Source organism: Felis catus, chromosome B3, assembly GCF_018350175.1.
Source record: "Felis catus isolate Fca126 chromosome B3, F.catus_Fca126_mat1.0, whole genome shotgun sequence".
Lineage (NCBI taxonomy): Eukaryota > Metazoa > Chordata > Mammalia > Carnivora > Felidae > Felis > Felis catus.
In genome coordinates this window covers 22926507-22942351 of record NC_058373.1, presented here as the reverse complement: position 1 = coordinate 22942351, position 15845 = coordinate 22926507, and the positions used below count along the sequence as shown (strand labels likewise).

The window sequence follows — 15845 nt, the reverse complement described above, 5'->3', positions numbered from 1 at the left end:
GCAGCTGCCATGGCACAAGCCTGCTTGTCCTCAGGAGGCTCCTGGTTATTATATACCTTTTTGGCTACCACCAGTAAGTCCTGCAGACTTTTATCTCCTAGTCTATCTATTCTCTGCAATTTTCTCCTAATGTCTATGGCTGATTCGTTTACAAAGGCCATGATAACAGCTGCCTTGCTTTCCGGAGCCTCTGGATCCATGAGGGTACAGGTACGGAATGCCTCCATGATCCGTTCTAAAAAGGCAGCCAGAGATTCATCTTTTTCCTGTTGCACATTTCCTACCTTGGCCAAATTGGTTGGCTTCCTAGCAACCATTCGCAGTCCCCCCATTAGAGTCTGGCGGTAGACCTGGAGCCTCTCCTTACCTTCTGCCATGTTGAAATCCCACTGGGGCCGAGTTAAGGGAAAGGAGGCATCTATCTGAGCCTGGTTGGTGGTGGGATTCCCGTCTGCACCTGGAACTGTTTTCGGGCCTCATTGAGGATTCTTTCTCTTTCCTCAGTCATGAACAGGACCTGCAAAATCTGCTGGCAATTGTCCCACGTGGGCTGATGAGTAAAAAGAACAGAGTCTAATAAATCAATAAGCCTTGCCGGTTTCTCGGAATACTTAGAATTCTGAGCTTTCCAATTGTAGAGGTCACTAGTGGCAAAAGGCCAATAGTGATGGGCTGATTCCCCTCCGCGTCTTGGGGTCCAGTGGCTCGCAGTGGCAGAATAGTGGAGTCAGTGGTGGAGGCATACTGCTCCCTCTGAGCCCTTTGTCTGGTAAAGGGCAGGCTTCCCACTGGAGCGTTTCCACCTCCCACTCTCGGAACAGCGTCTGCCTCCCCTGGAGTGGGAGGATGGTGTTCTTCTGGCATCCGAGGGGGATTATACAGGGGAGGGAAAATGAATTTTTCTTCAATCCCCCCCCCTGTAGGACAGGGTAGAGGGGTGTTGAAGGCTGGTAAGACTTTTCTTGTTCTCTTCTTCTCTGTCCCCTGAAAAGCAAGAATGCGTTTTGGCTCCGGAGGGCGTGGGGCTAGGAAGGGCTTAAGCCAAGAGGGTGGGTCTTCTACAAGGTCCTGCCAAGTGATAATGTAAGGGAGCTGATCAGGATGGCCCATCTTAGGCCGAGAGATGATACCCCTGACTCGGTGGATGGTAGGGAGTTCGAAGGTCCTCTCTGGTGGCCATCCAACATTGAAAGCTGGCCACTCGCTAGAACAAAACACCTGCCACCGACCCTTTCAGATTTCCACACTGAGGTTGTTAGTTCTTCCCCTGACATCCTTAAAGTGATCAATCATAATACTTAGAGGAGTAGTCTGAGTCTGTCCCATAATGTCCGTCCAGTAAGTCCACAGAACAAAACAGAGAAACACAGAAACAGACAAACAGAGGGCCCCTAGAAACAGTCTTCCAACTCTGTGGAAGCAAAACTGAAAGCTAGATGATGGGCTCACACTGACCGGAGGGAGCAACCCACCTCATGTCAAACCTTTGAGGGGAATCCATGTCCCTTCAGAAGGGAGGATCAGAATGTCTTCCCAAACTCCCGGCCCATGGTCCTCCAGTGCATCCACTTAGACCACGCTGGGCACTACCAGAATTTCATAAATGAGCTCACACAGAAAAGACGGAATGAACATACACTAACCGTGGCCAGTCAGGCTGTCTGGGTCGGGGGTCCCTCAGGGGTCTTGGGGATCCCATGACAAGCCCCCAAATGTTATGCTCAGAATTCGCGATCCCCAAAGACCACCAGGGAGCTGAGTCCAATGCAAAAGCGAAGAGCCTTTATTCGAGCTAGCTCAAGCTCAATCCCCTACCTGCACCGACAGAGCAGTGAGATGCCAAAGAGAGAAGCGAGTTTCAAAAGCACAAAGGTTTTATAGGGGTCTAGGGGCAGTTGGTGAGGTAATGGCTGTGGCCTTAGCCGATTGGCTAGGGAAGGGTCGTGGCCTCAGCCGATTGGCTGGGGAAGGGTCGGAGTCCCATTAGGCAGGTTGCCAGGTGTGTTTTGATCAGGAAGTTTGAACGGTGAGTGGGAGGTTACTCAAGGGGAGGAGGCGTGGTCTGAGGTTTCTGCGATTTTCCTGGAAAGGGGGCATGTCGGGGACATAGTCACTCAAGGTGGAGGACACAGAACAAGATGGAGTCAGCCGGCGTAGGTCCGCTCTTTCAGGGTCTTGGGTGATTTCCTTAACCTTATAATAATTCACTGGCTTGATTATTGCTGGGAATGGCCAGCAAACACTGAAACAGTGGATGAAAGATTACTCCACACTTTGCTACGAAAGAGAGGAGAAGGCATGGGGTCAACGTTTGCAGATGAAGAAGACCCATTAGCCTCACTCATATTCTCACTTATTGCAGTGCCGGGCCAGTCACAAATCTCAGTTGGCTTGTTGTGTACAGAGGGCATATAACTTTTTAGGCATGCAAAAATAAAGGGTGTATGACTTAAAGGTGAGCAATTACAAGAAACTAATCAAATCAGAGCCAAAGGCAAGTGTCTATATGTCCTATTGTTTTGCTAAACTTTGTACACAATGTATCGATAACCGAGTTCCCCAAGGACTGAAGAAACTTCTGGGAGAGCTGACCCCTGGGCATTCTGCAACCAGGGCAGTTACAAGCCTCTGACATTCCAAGAGACCCAAGCCCCTCCCAAGCTTAAATGTAGCCCATCAGAAATTTCTGTGTTACATTTTAGCTAGCCAAGCATTGTGTATAAGCTCGTCATCCTCAGTAATAACCCCAACAGATGATAACTTCTTTCATGCCCTCCAAAAGGCATAGACCATGTGGTCCCTGCTGCCCAAGCTGATAATTCAAATAGGGGTATATTTGAGGTACTTCCATCATTCCTATTGGATAGGCTAGGAAGCATGAAGGGCATCTGCAAGTTCGTGCTTCTGCCAGGATGTGGAATTTCTCCTCTGTGTTGGCAGCAATGAAAGAGATTGACCATAAAGTCCTTCCAGGTTAATTCAAAAGACTGAGTCAGGTTCCTGAATTCCTAGTACATTTGCTGGGATCCTCAGAAAGCTGGCCTAATTGCTCACGGCACTCCCTGAAATCTGACATTGAAAAGGGAACATATACTCTTGTGGTCCCCTGAAGTCCACCCAAAACTCCATGTAGGGGGCAGAAGACGTCTTTCTCTTGACATGAATCTGGTAAAGGAGAATAGATTGGTTGATGTGGTTGATGTGAGTAGTTGCTTCTGATGGAGCTGATGGATCTGGGGTGTCACTCTTGGTCTTGGGTTGTTCCTTGTGGGGAGCAACTGTGAGAATTCCTTTCTTGGGACCAATTTCTAAATGACCCCTCCTCACTGTGCATGTTTTATACTTGTTAGGGTCATCCCTGAGGACCATAAAGGCCTAGTCATAAGTGATTTCTACCGATTTTTCTAGTTGCTTACAGAAAAGATCATGTTGCAATATGGTGTCATAGTTAAGACTACCATTTTCCAGCCAGGTTTCCCCATTCCCTAGCTTATACTGAAGCCAAACAGTGTTACAAAAGAAGATAAGAATTTTCCATGTTAGGCTTTTTAATCAGAGCTGATCCTAGTATGTCAAAATGTATCCCGGGAGTCTTTGGGGATAGAGGTGGAAATTCCCATTGTCTTCAGGGAGAGAGTTGACTCCTGTAATGAGAAAAGGAGCAAGTGAATAAGGGCTCCCATTAATAGAAGACTTGAGTTCTATTCTTCCAAAGAGAGTTATCTCTCTATCATTAACTTGGTAGGATCTCAGGTGGGATCTCTTTCAGAGAGTTCCAATGATGAGTGGACCATGGCTGTCCTTAACCTGCTGTCCACACATCACCCTGTAATCACAGCTGTGGTTAGCATGCTGTGTGATGGCCCTGCAGTCCTGGAATCTCAAAGCCTGTGCTTTATCTTAACACCTTCTGGCCCTGAGAGAAGAAGGCATCCTGAAGACCTCAGTATAGATGATGCTAAACAATTATCCCTGACATGCCGGGGTAAATCCCTCAGGAATGGGCATCATCATGACTCTAAGATCTCTGAATGTCCCATTCTCCTTGTTCTGATCAGGTGTTCAACAATTGGTGGCAAACAACTGCCACCAAAAGGCAGGGGTATTTTTGATTGTTTAAATATTTCTTACTTGTTTATAGTATTTGTTGATCTCTCCCACTTTGCAGTCAGTTCTGGTGAAATTAACCTCTATCTTCCAATTCTCTCTTTATCCCTGAATTATTTGGGTTGCATTACACTTAATTAAGTGCCAACTAAGACAGACCCACAGGGATAAATCTCAATAAGTGGGGTCCTTTTCCAGGGAGTAAAACAGTTTATAGCCTGTTTTACATTATCTTACACAGATACAACAGTCTGACTTGGCCCTCTTGCAAGACCTTTGTTATAGGTGGCAAAACATCTCACAGGTCTTAGTGCCCCACCTTCAACAAAGGATAGTTCAGAAAGGTATGAGAGGAAATGGCTGAAGCTAGACCCAGGGCCGGGGGCTGGGTGGTCAGAGTGTCCCATAACTAAGGGAGATTTTTGCAGAGATAGAGATAGACTGGGAATATCAAGAGTCACCTAGGGATCAATGTGATGGATCTCAGGGTGCTGTTTGTAAGCATCACTCATATGAATGGCCATGAATCACTCTTTTATGTATCTCAGTTTCTCCTACTGGAAGTCTGAAATAAGCGGGGGGGGGGGGGGCCTGGGTGGCGCAGTCGGTTAAGCGTCCGACTTCAGCCAGGTCACGATCTCGCGGTCCGTGAGTTCGAGCCCCGCGTCAGGCTCTGGGCTGATGGCTCAGAGCCTGGAGCCTGTTTCCGATTCTGTGTCTCCCTCTCTCTCTGCCCCTCCCCCGTTCATGCTCTGTCTCTCTCTGTCCCAGAAATAAAAATAAAAACGTTGAAAAAAAAATTGAAATAAGTAGGGGGGCTTGGAGTGCTGGAGTACTCAGAGTGTGTGTGCATGCCTGGGTCACCAGAAATTAATTACCATGAGAGGGAGTTCCCCATGGGACTAATGCACTTCTGGAGGAATGACCTTAGATACTTCCCCTAGGTTCTTAGTTGCTCAAGAAAACCTTTTTGTGGGAAGGAACAGGTGCCCCTTATTCTTTAGGAGTGAAAATAAGTGTCCCATAAATACTAACAGACTACTACTGTTCCCAGTAGATCAGGAAGAGAGAGTAGAACAAAGAAAATATGGTTCCTAAGCAACTCTCAGCACAAGGGAGGCGAGAGTTGAAGACTCACCAATGAAGAGTGCTGCTCAATGTACGGTTATCTGGTCCTTTTGTGGTCACAAAAAAGATATTGCTGGGTGGACTGGAGAGACTCCCAGGCCCTGAGCTCTCCACCCAATCTGTGCCCTGGGACAGAGTATATAGATATACATATACATATACATATACATATACATATATGTATATACATGTATACATTACACACACATATATATCACATCTATCTATCATCTATATAATATAGATAATGAAGATGTGGTATATCTATCTATATATCTATATCTCTATCTAGCTATCTATATCTTACTATTTTCAGTAACATGGATGGAGCTAGAGAGTATTATGACAAGCAAAATATATCAATCAGAGGAGCAACAAATAGCACATGATCTCACTCATACACGAAATTTAAGAAAAAAAGGAAATGAGCAAAGGGAGAGAGAGAGAGAGTTAAGACTCTTAACTATCGAGAATAAGTGGCTGGTTACCAGAAGGGAGGTTGGTGGGGTAATGGCTTAAATAGGTGATGCAGATTAAAGAGTGCACTTGTTGTATGGAACAACATATTGTTGTTGTATGGAACATACATACGGAAGTGTTGTATGGAAGTGTTGAATAACTATATTGTACACTTGAAACTAATATTACACTGTTAACTGGAATTAAAAACTTGAAAAAAACAAAGATGTGGCACACACACACATACACACACACACACACTGGAATATTAGTTATCCATAAAAATAATAAAATCTTGACACTTGCAATGACAAGGATAGAACTAGAGAGCATAATGCTAAATGAAATAAGTCAATCAGAGAAAGACAAATAACATACAATTTCACTCATATCTAGAATTTAAGAAACAAAGAAATGAGGGGTATCTGGGTGGCTCAGTCATTTAAGCATCTGACTCTTCATTTTGTCTCAAGTCATGATCTCACAGTTCATGGGATTGAGCCCAGCATTGGGCTCTGCACTGACAGTGTGTATCCTGCTTGGGATTCTCTCCCCCCCCCCCACCTCTCTCTGTCCCTCCCCAGCTCGCCCTCTCTCTACGTCTCTCAAAATAAAGAAATAAACTTAAAAAAAGAGAAACAAATGAGACAAGGGTATTAGAGAGAAAGAGAGAGAGAGAGAGAGAGAGAGAGAGAGAGAGAGAGAAACCAAGAGACAGACTCTTAATTATAGAGAATAAACCGATCGTTACCAGAGGGGAGGGGGTGCAGGTTGAGTTAAATAGGTGATGGGGATTAAGGAGTACTTATGTTGAGGACTGGGTGATTTATGGAAGTGTTGAATCACTATACTGTACACCTGAAACTAATAAAACACTGGCAGTTAACTGGATTTAAAATAAAAAAAAAATAAAAATAGAGAGGATCTTTGGGTCACTATGGTCATAGAAGTAATAAACTCATTGGACCATGCCAAATTTGCCAATAAGAGATATCCAAATCTAATGTTTTCCATTCTCTGTGAGCCTTAGCAGGAATCGCTGTGATGGAAGGATGGGCTCAGTGGCAGGCAATAAATACCCAGGTAAGGGGAGAGTGAACCCTGGTACAAATATATGGCTCTACAGGATTTTCCTTCCTGTCATTAAAGCAAGAAGTTAATTAGGCTTTAACAGGACACCTGAGGCCATCAAAAGGTCAGTCAAGGCCCATTATTAGGAAAGTTAGCGACCTGTGTTTGCCACATTCCACAAACAATCCTACAAAAAAGCCAGATGAAACTACCCAGGCCAATTCAAAGAAGGGCAGAAACCCTGACCAAGTAATGGAGAAAAGGAAAGAAACCTTTCTCTCAAAGTAATCCTCTCCTCAAATAATAATTGTTTTACCTCTGAGTTAACAACTGTAATACAAGATAGAAGACCCAAACCCCGGGCACAGCTCTCCCTTAAGTTCGCCTGCTCTCACATCTCTAAGTGTACCCTCACTTTAATAAACTTTCTCACTTGCACTGCTCAACCATTGTCTGGTCCATTCTTGAATTCTTTCTTGCCAGGAGACCACAATCTTCCAATGAAGTCCCAGGGGGCAGATTGGGTGGAGAGCTCAGAGCCTGAGAGTCTCCCCAGTCCACCCAGCAATATCTTTTTTGTGACCACAAGGGACCAGATAACTGTATGTTGAGCAGCACTCTTCATTGGTGAGTCTTCAACTCTTTCTTCCCTTGTGTTGAAGAGTTGCTTAGGAACCATACTTTCTTTGTTCTACTCTCTCTTCCTGATCTACTGGGAACCAGGCTGGTAGCATTTATGAGAGACTGATTTTCACTTCTAAAGAACAAGGGACACTTGTTCCTTCCCACAGAAGTGTCTTCTTGGGCAACTAAGAACCTAGGGGAAGTATCTAAGGCCATTCCTCAAGAAGTGCTCTCAGCACTTGCAATGATATCAAGGGACAAGATGACCTTTTCTTCTATCTTGTAGGAGATAACAGACCTAAACAGATTAAAGATGATATAGTCTTCACCAAATTCATACCTGGAATTTAGTAATTCAAGGGCAATGACGGATGCATCTCCAATCACAGGAAGTTTTCTTCCCACTTCTTTGAAGGTCACCACAAACTTGTCAGAGTGAGTCCTATGAAGTATATTGGTGATTTTACCACAAATTCCAACAAGTGTAACTTCTTTCTCAGCTGCTGTGAATGTGGCCACCTCAGTTTTCATCTGTTTAGGAACTGAGGAATGAATACTACCACAGAACCCTCAATCTGAGGACATATCAATAAGAAGGTGTTTCTTCTTGTCTTCAGACACCTTAATATCAGCTTTTTCATAGAGGGCCAAAGATCCTACTTCAATACACTTGAGCTGGTTTTAGCTCCTTATCTGCTTGGGTATATGTTGCTGCTGGAACCATTTTCATAGACTTGGTAATTTTCTGGATGCTTTTGATTGACTTTAATTACCTGGCAGTGTTGCATCCACACAACTCCTGAAACAATGCTACGGGTACCAGTGACAGTCACAGCAAAAGTTTATTGCAATGAGAGGCAAGGCCGACCGATAGGGACAGACACTCTTAATCAGAATGCGGCCTCAAACAGCCTGGGTACAGAGTTTTTATAGCCAATCACCTCGTCTTATCATTACCTGGGAACAGAACAAAGAAATAGTTCCCAGATGGGGGTGGAAACAGTTCAGACCTTCTGCAGTTAAGCCACAACCAGTTGACCTCCTTGACCCTGCCTCCGGTGCCACTTTTTCAAAGTTCTCAACATGCCCTTGCCCAATCCAATCAAACTCTAATCCAGTTGATTTTCCTTGAACTTTTGTCCCCTTGATTGATAGGACAAGGCTGTTATCTCTTAACCTATCATGTCAAAACAAAGCTGTTCTTTCTCAAGGCTACAGGTTAGCCCTACAATTTAACCCTACAGGCAGTACATTTTAAAGTTGCCATTTTGAACTTGGATCCATTGCATCTACACAGCCCAGGCCAATAGCCCAGTGATGCTCATCTGAGAGAACATGGTCGTACCAGACATGATGAAGGTCATTCAGATAGGCCTCTGTGGTTCTCTTTTTTAGTGGTGTTGTTATCTGCTTTTGGTATCAGGGCAATGCTGGACTCATAGAATGAATTTGGAAGTTTTCCTTTCTTTTATTTTTTTTTTTTGTATTACTTTGAGAATAATGGCATTAACTTTCTTTAAATATTTGGTAGAAATAATGTGTAAAGCGATTTGGCTCTGGGTTTTTGTTTCGTGGAAGTTTTTTGATTACTGATAGAATGGTTTTTGCAGGTTATGAGCCTAAGTTTTCATTCTTTTCTTTTCTTTCTTTCTTTCTTTCTTTCTTTCTTTCTTTCTTTCTTTCTTTCTTTCTTTCTTTCTTTCTTTCTTCAATTTAGATACAAGTTAATTACCATATAGTGGAGCATTGGTTTCAGGAACAGAATTTAGTGATTCATCACTTACATATAATACCCTGTTCTCATCCCAAGTGCCATCTTAATTCTCATCACCCATTTAGCCTATCCCCCCACCCATCTCCCTTTCATCAACCCTCAGTCTGTTCTCTATACTCAAGAATGTCTTATGGCTTGTCCCTCTCTCTGTTTTTTTTTAAGTTTATTTATATATTTTTGACAGAGAGAAAGCGCATTGGGGAGGGGCAGAGAGAGGGAGATAGAGAATCCCAAGCAGGCTCCGTTGTGCTGTCAGTGAAGAGCCAAATGTGGGCCTTGAACTCTGGAACCATGAAATCATGACCTGAGATGAAATCAAGAGTCAGATATTTAACTGACAGAGCCATCCAGGCACCCTTCCCTCTCTTTTTTTTTTTTTTTTTTTATCTTGATTTATTTTTCCTTCCCCTTCCCTATGTTCATCTGGTTTTTTTTTAAGTTCATTTATTTATTTTAATATATATAATGGAATATTACTCAGCCTCTTGGTATAGGCAAGTTGCTTGTGCTGGTCTTCTGGTGGAGGGCCTGCTGCATGGATTCTCAGGCTGATTTGTTTCAGTGGAAATGTGCCTCCAGGGTGCAGGGTGTGGGGTTTAGTGTAAGCAGCTCCAGCCTCCACTAGGTGGCGCTGTTTTGTTTCCTGAAGTTTTTCAGTGCTAGTGGGGAGGATGAACATGGAGGCCCGCCCCCTCCAGCTCTGGATAGTGGCCCCGCCCTGCCACTCTCTAGGAAATGGTCACAGAAGAGAAATCAATCACCCCTCTTGTATCCCCAGTTTTCATCAGAACACTGCATTCACCTTGCCTGTGTCCAAGCTTTTTTTTATTTATCTCAGGTGCACTACTGAGTTTCAAAACTCCAAATTTTAGGGATTGCCTGGTGTGGATCCACTCTGTTCCTTTGCGGGAGGGTCTCAGCACGTTTTTGCCAGCCCATGTGAGGTAAGTGGTCACAGGACTGCCCAATAGTTCACGGTTTATGTCAAATACAGAGCAGAAATCTGGCCCCCCTGTGGGCACCAGTAACCCACTCCTATGCCTGGAAACAGCATAGCACATTGGGGCCACCTGTCTTTCTTGTGATACAGGGGATCCTCAGACCACGCTGTCACTCCTGGGATTCCTCCCCACTTCTCCACCTGAGCACCTTTAAACTAGATACATCCCCTACTGTAGCTGACTTCTAAAAGTTCAGATTTTGTGTTCCACTGCTTATAATACTTTGTGGTAGCCTCCGTAAGCAGGCTTCCTCAATGCCACCATACCTGCAGGTTTCTCTCCCACAAATCAACTCTCTACACCTCCTACTTTCCAGGAAATGCTCACCTTTTTACATGCAGACTTGCAGTTTTTGTTCTCTCAAACCTCTAATTGAGTTCTTTGGTGTTCAGAATGATTTGATAACTATCTAGCTGTGTTCAAGGGATGAGACAAACTTAGGATTTCCCTGCTTTTCTGTCATCTTAACTCCCCACCTCCCAGCCCTTCTGGCTTTTAAAGCCAAATGTTATAGGGATTGGTCTTCCACATGGGAGCTCCCTGATTCAAGTGTCCATTTCTCTGCCTTCTTCACTCATAGCTAGCTCCTTCCCTCCTTCACACAGCACTCTTACACCTTTCTGACCTTCATAATGTTTCAGATGCAGATTCTTCTCTGTATTTACTCGTGTAGTTCTGCCAGTCTTTGGATCACTCCTAAGGTTATTGACTTGAATGTGGGTGATATCTAGTTGTAAATATGGGATGGGTTGTGCTCAGGGTTCTCCTACTCTGCCATCTTCGCAAGCTCAATCATCTCTCATTTTTATTTTTAATTTTTTGGTTTTATTTTTTTTCAATATATGAAATTTATTGTCAAATTGGTTTCCATACAACACCCAGTGCTCATCCCAAAAGGTGCCCTCCTCAATACCCATCACCCACCCTCCCTTCCCTCCCACCCCCCATCAACCCTCAGTTTGTTCTCAGTTTTTAAGAGTCTCTTATGCTTTGGCTCTCTCCCACTGTAACCTCTTTTCTTTCTTTCTTTTTTTTCCTTCCCCTCCTCAATGGGTTTCTGTTAAGTTTCTCAGGATCCACATAAGAGTGAAAACATATGGTATCTGTCTTTCTCTGTATGACTTATTTCACTTAGGATCACACTCTCCAGTTCCATCCACATTGCTACAAAGGGCCATATTTCGTTCTTTCTCATTGCCATGTAGTACTCCATTGTGTATATAAACCACAATTTCTTTATGCATTCATCAGTTGATGGACATTTAGGCTCTTTCCATAATTTGGCTATTGTTGAAAGTGCTGCTATAAACATTGGGGTACAAGTGCCCCATGCATCAGTACTCCTGTATCCCTTGGGTAAATTCCTAGCAGTGCTATTGCTGGGTCATAGGGTAGGTCTATTTTTAATTTTCTGAGGAACCTCCACACTGCTTTTCAGAGTGGCTACACCAATTTGCATTCCCACCAACAGTGCAAGAGGGTTCCCGTTTCTCCACATCCTCGCCAGCATCTATAGTCTCCTGATTTGTTCATTTTGGCCACTCTAACTGGCATGAGGTGATATCTCAGTGTGGTTTTGCTTTGTATTTCCCTGATAAGGAGCGACGTTGAGCATCTTTTCATGTGCCTGTTGGCCATCCGGATGTCTTCTTTAGAGAAGTGTCTATTCATGTTTTCTTCCCATTTCTTCACTGGGTTATTTGTTTTTCGGGTGTGGAGTTTGGTGAGCTCTTTATAGATTTTGGATACTAGCCCTTTGTCCGATATGTCATTTGCAAATACTTTTCCCATTCCGTTGGTTGCCTTTTCATTTTGTTGGTTGTTTCCTTTGTTGTGCAGAAGCTTTTTATCTTCATAAGGTCCCAGTAATTCATTTTTGCTTTTAATTCCCTTGCCTTTGGGGATGTGTCGAGTAAGAGATTGCTACGGCTGAGGTCAGAGAGGTCTTTTCCTTCTTTCTCCACTAGGGTTTGGATGGTTTCCTGTCTCACATTCAGGTCCTTTATCCATTTTGAGTTTATTTTTGTGAATGGTGTGAGAAAGTGGTCTTCTGCGTGTTGCTGTCCAGTTATCCCAGCACCATTTGTTAAAGAGACTTTTTTCCATTAGATGTTCTTTCCTGCTTTGTCAAAGATGAGTTGGCCATACGTTTGTGGGTCTAGTTCTGGGGTTTCTATTCTATTCCATTGGTCTATGTGTCTGTTTTTGTGCCAATACCATGCTGTCTTGATGATGACAGCTTTGTAGTAGAGGCTAAAGTCTAGGATTGTGATACCTCCTGCTTTGGTCTTCTGCTTCAAAATTCCTTTGGCTATTCGGGGCCTTTTGTGGTTCCATATGAATTTTAGAATTGCTTGTTCTAGTTTCGAGAAGAATGCTGGTGCAATTTTGATTGGGATTGCATTGAATGTGTAGATAGCTTTGGGTAGGATTGACATTTTGACAATATTTATTCTTCCAATCTATGAGCAGGGTATGTCTTTCCATTTCTTTATATCTTCTTCAATTTTCTTCATAAGCTTTCTATAGTTTTCAGCATACAGATCTTTTACATCTTTGGTTAGATTTATTCCTAGGTATTTTATGCTTCTTGGTGCAATTGTGAATGGGATCAGTTTCTTTATTTGTCTTTCTGTTGCTTTATTGTTAGTGTATAAGAATGCAACTGATTTCTGTACATTGATTTTGTATCCTGCAACTTTGCTGAATTCATGTACCAGTTCTAGCAGACTTTTGGTGGAGTCTATCGGATTTTCCATGTATAATATCATGTCATCTGCAAAAAGCGAAAGCTTGACTTCATCTTTGCCACTTTTGATGCCTTTGATTTCCTTTTGTTGTCTGATTGCTGATGCTAGAACTTCCAGCACTATGTTAAACAACAGCAGTGAGAGTGGCCATCCCTGTTGTGTTCCTGATCTCAGGGAAAAAGCTCTCAGTTTCTCCCCATTGAGGATGATGTTAGCTGTGGGCTTTTCATAAATGGCTTTGACGATGTTTAAGTGTGTTCCTTCTATCCCGACTTTCTCAAGGGTTTTTATTAAGAAAGGGTGCTGGATTTTGTCAAAGGCCTTTTCTCCATCGATTGACAGGATCATATGGTTTTTCTCTTTTCTTTTATTAATGTGATGTATCACGTTGATTGATTTGTGAATGTTGAACCAGCCCTGCATCCCAGGAATTAATCCCACTTGATCATGGTGAATAATTGTTTTTATATGCTCTTAAATTCGATTTGCTAGTATCGTATTGAGAATTTTTGCATCCATATTCATCAGGGATTTTGGCCTGTAGTTCTCTTTTTTTACTGGGTCTCTGTCTGGTTTAGGAATCAAAGTAATACTGGCTTCATGGAATGTGTCTGGAAGTTTTCCTTCCCTTTCTATTTCTTAGAATAGCTTGAGAAGGATAGGTATTATCTCTGCTTTAAACGTCTGGTAGAACTCCCCTGGGAAGCCATCTGGTCCTGGACTCTTATTTGTTGGGAGATTTTTGATAACTGATTCAATTTCTTCGCTGGTTATGGGTCTGTTCAAGCTTTCTATTTCTTCCTGACTGCGTTTTGGAAGAGTGTGGGTGTTTAGGGATTTGTCTATTTCTTCCAGGTTGTCCAATTTGTTGGCATATAATTTTTCATAGTATTCCCTGATAACTGTATCTCTGAGGGATTGGTTGTAATAATTGCATTTTTATTCATGAGTTTAACTATTTGGGTCATCTCCCTTTTGTTTTTGAGAAGCCTGGCTAGAGGTTTGTCAATTTTGTTTATTTTTTCAAAAAACCAACTCTTGGTTTCATTGATCTGCTCTACAGTGTTTTTAGATTCTACATTGTTTATTTCTGCTCTGATCTTTATTATTTCTCTTCTTCTGCTGGGTTTAGGCTGCCTTTGCTGTTCTGCTTCTAGTTCCTTTAGGTGTGCTGTTAGATTTTGTATTAGGGATTTTTCTTGTTTCTTGAGATAGGCCTGGATTGCAATGTATTTTCCTCTCAGGACTGCCTTCGCTGCATCCCAACGCGTTTGGATTGCTGTATTTTCATTTTCGTTTGTTTCCATATGTTTTTAATTTCTTCTCCAATTGCCTGGTTGACCCACTCATTCTTTAGTAGGGTGTTTGGAGGTTTTCCAGACTTTTGGAGGTTTTCCAGACTTTTTTCTGTGGTTGATTTCAAGGTTCATAGCATTGTGGTCTGAAAGTATGCATGGTATAATTTCAATTCTTGTAAACTTATGAAGGGCTGTTTTGTGACCCAGTATATGATCTATCTTGGAGAATGTTCCATGTGCACTCGAGAAGAGAGTATATTCTGTTGCTTTGGGATGCAGAGTTCTAAATATATCTGTCAAGTCCATCTGATGCAATGTGTCATTCAGGGCCCTTGTTTCTTTTTTGACCATGCATCTAGATTATCTATCCATTTCTGTAAGTGGAGTGTTAAAGTCCCCTGCAATTACCACATTCTTATCAATAAGGTTGCTTATGTTTATGAGTAACTGTTTTATATATTTGGGGGCTCCGGTATTCGGCGCATAGACATTTGTAATTGTTAGCTCTTCCTGGTGGATAGATCCTGTAGTTATTATATAATGCCCTTTTTCATCTCTTGTTACAGCCTTAAATTAAAAGTCTAGTTTGTCTGATATAAGTATGGCTACTCCAGCTTTCTTTTGGTTTCCAGTAGCATGATAAATAGTTCTCCATTCCCTCACCTTCAATCTAAAGGTGTCCTCAGGTCTAAAATGAGTCTCTTGTAGACAGCAAATAGATGGGTCTTGTTTTTTTTTTATCCATTCTGATACCCTATGTCTTTTGCTTGGCGCATTTAATCCACTTACATTCAGTGTTATTATAGAAAGATACGGGTTTAGAGTCATTGTGATGTCTGTATGATTTATGCTTGTAGTGATGTCTCTGGTACTTTGTCTCACAGGATCCCCCTTAGGATCTCTTGTAGGGCTGGTTTAGTGGTGACAAATTCCTTCAGTTTTTATTTGTTTGGGAAGACCTTTATGTCTCCTTCTATTCTAAATGACAGACTTGCTGCATAAAGGATTCTCGGCTGCATATTTTTTCTGTTCATCACATTAAAGATCTCGTGCCAATCGTTTCTGGACTGCCAAGTTTCAAAAGAGAGATGAGTCACGAGTCTTATAGGTCTCCCTTTATATGTGAGGGCATGTTTACCTCTTGCTGCTTTCAGAATTTTCTCTTTATCCTTGTATTTTGCCAGTTTCACTATGATATGTCGTGCAGAAGATCGATTCAAGTTACGTCTGAAGGGAGTTCTCTGTGCCTCTTGGATTTCAATGCCTTTTTCCTTCCCCAGTTCAGGGAAGTTCTCAGCTATTATTTCTTCAAGTACCCCTTCAGCATCTTTCCCTCTCTCTTCTTCCTCTGGGATACCAATTATGCGTATATTATTTCTTTTTAGTGTATCACTTAGTTCTCTAATTTTCCCCTCATACTCCTGGATTTTTTTATCTCTCTTTTTCTCAGCTTCCCCTTTTTCCATAACTTTATCTTCTAGTTCACCTATTCTCTCCTCTGCCTCTTCAATCCGAGCTGTCGTCATTTCCATTTTGTTTTGCATTTCGTTTAAAGCACTTTTCACCTCCTCCTGACTGTTCCTTAGTCCCTTGATCTCTGTAGCAAGAGATTCTCTGCTGTCCTCTATACTGT

General features: G+C 42.6%; 1 pseudogene; it reads right to left on the bottom strand.

The window, feature by feature from the left end:
- Nucleotides 1-7540: 7540 nt before the first annotated feature.
- On the bottom strand, nt 7541-8152 carry LOC101088166 (annotated as a pseudogene).
- Nucleotides 8153-15845: the final 7693 nt, after the last annotated feature.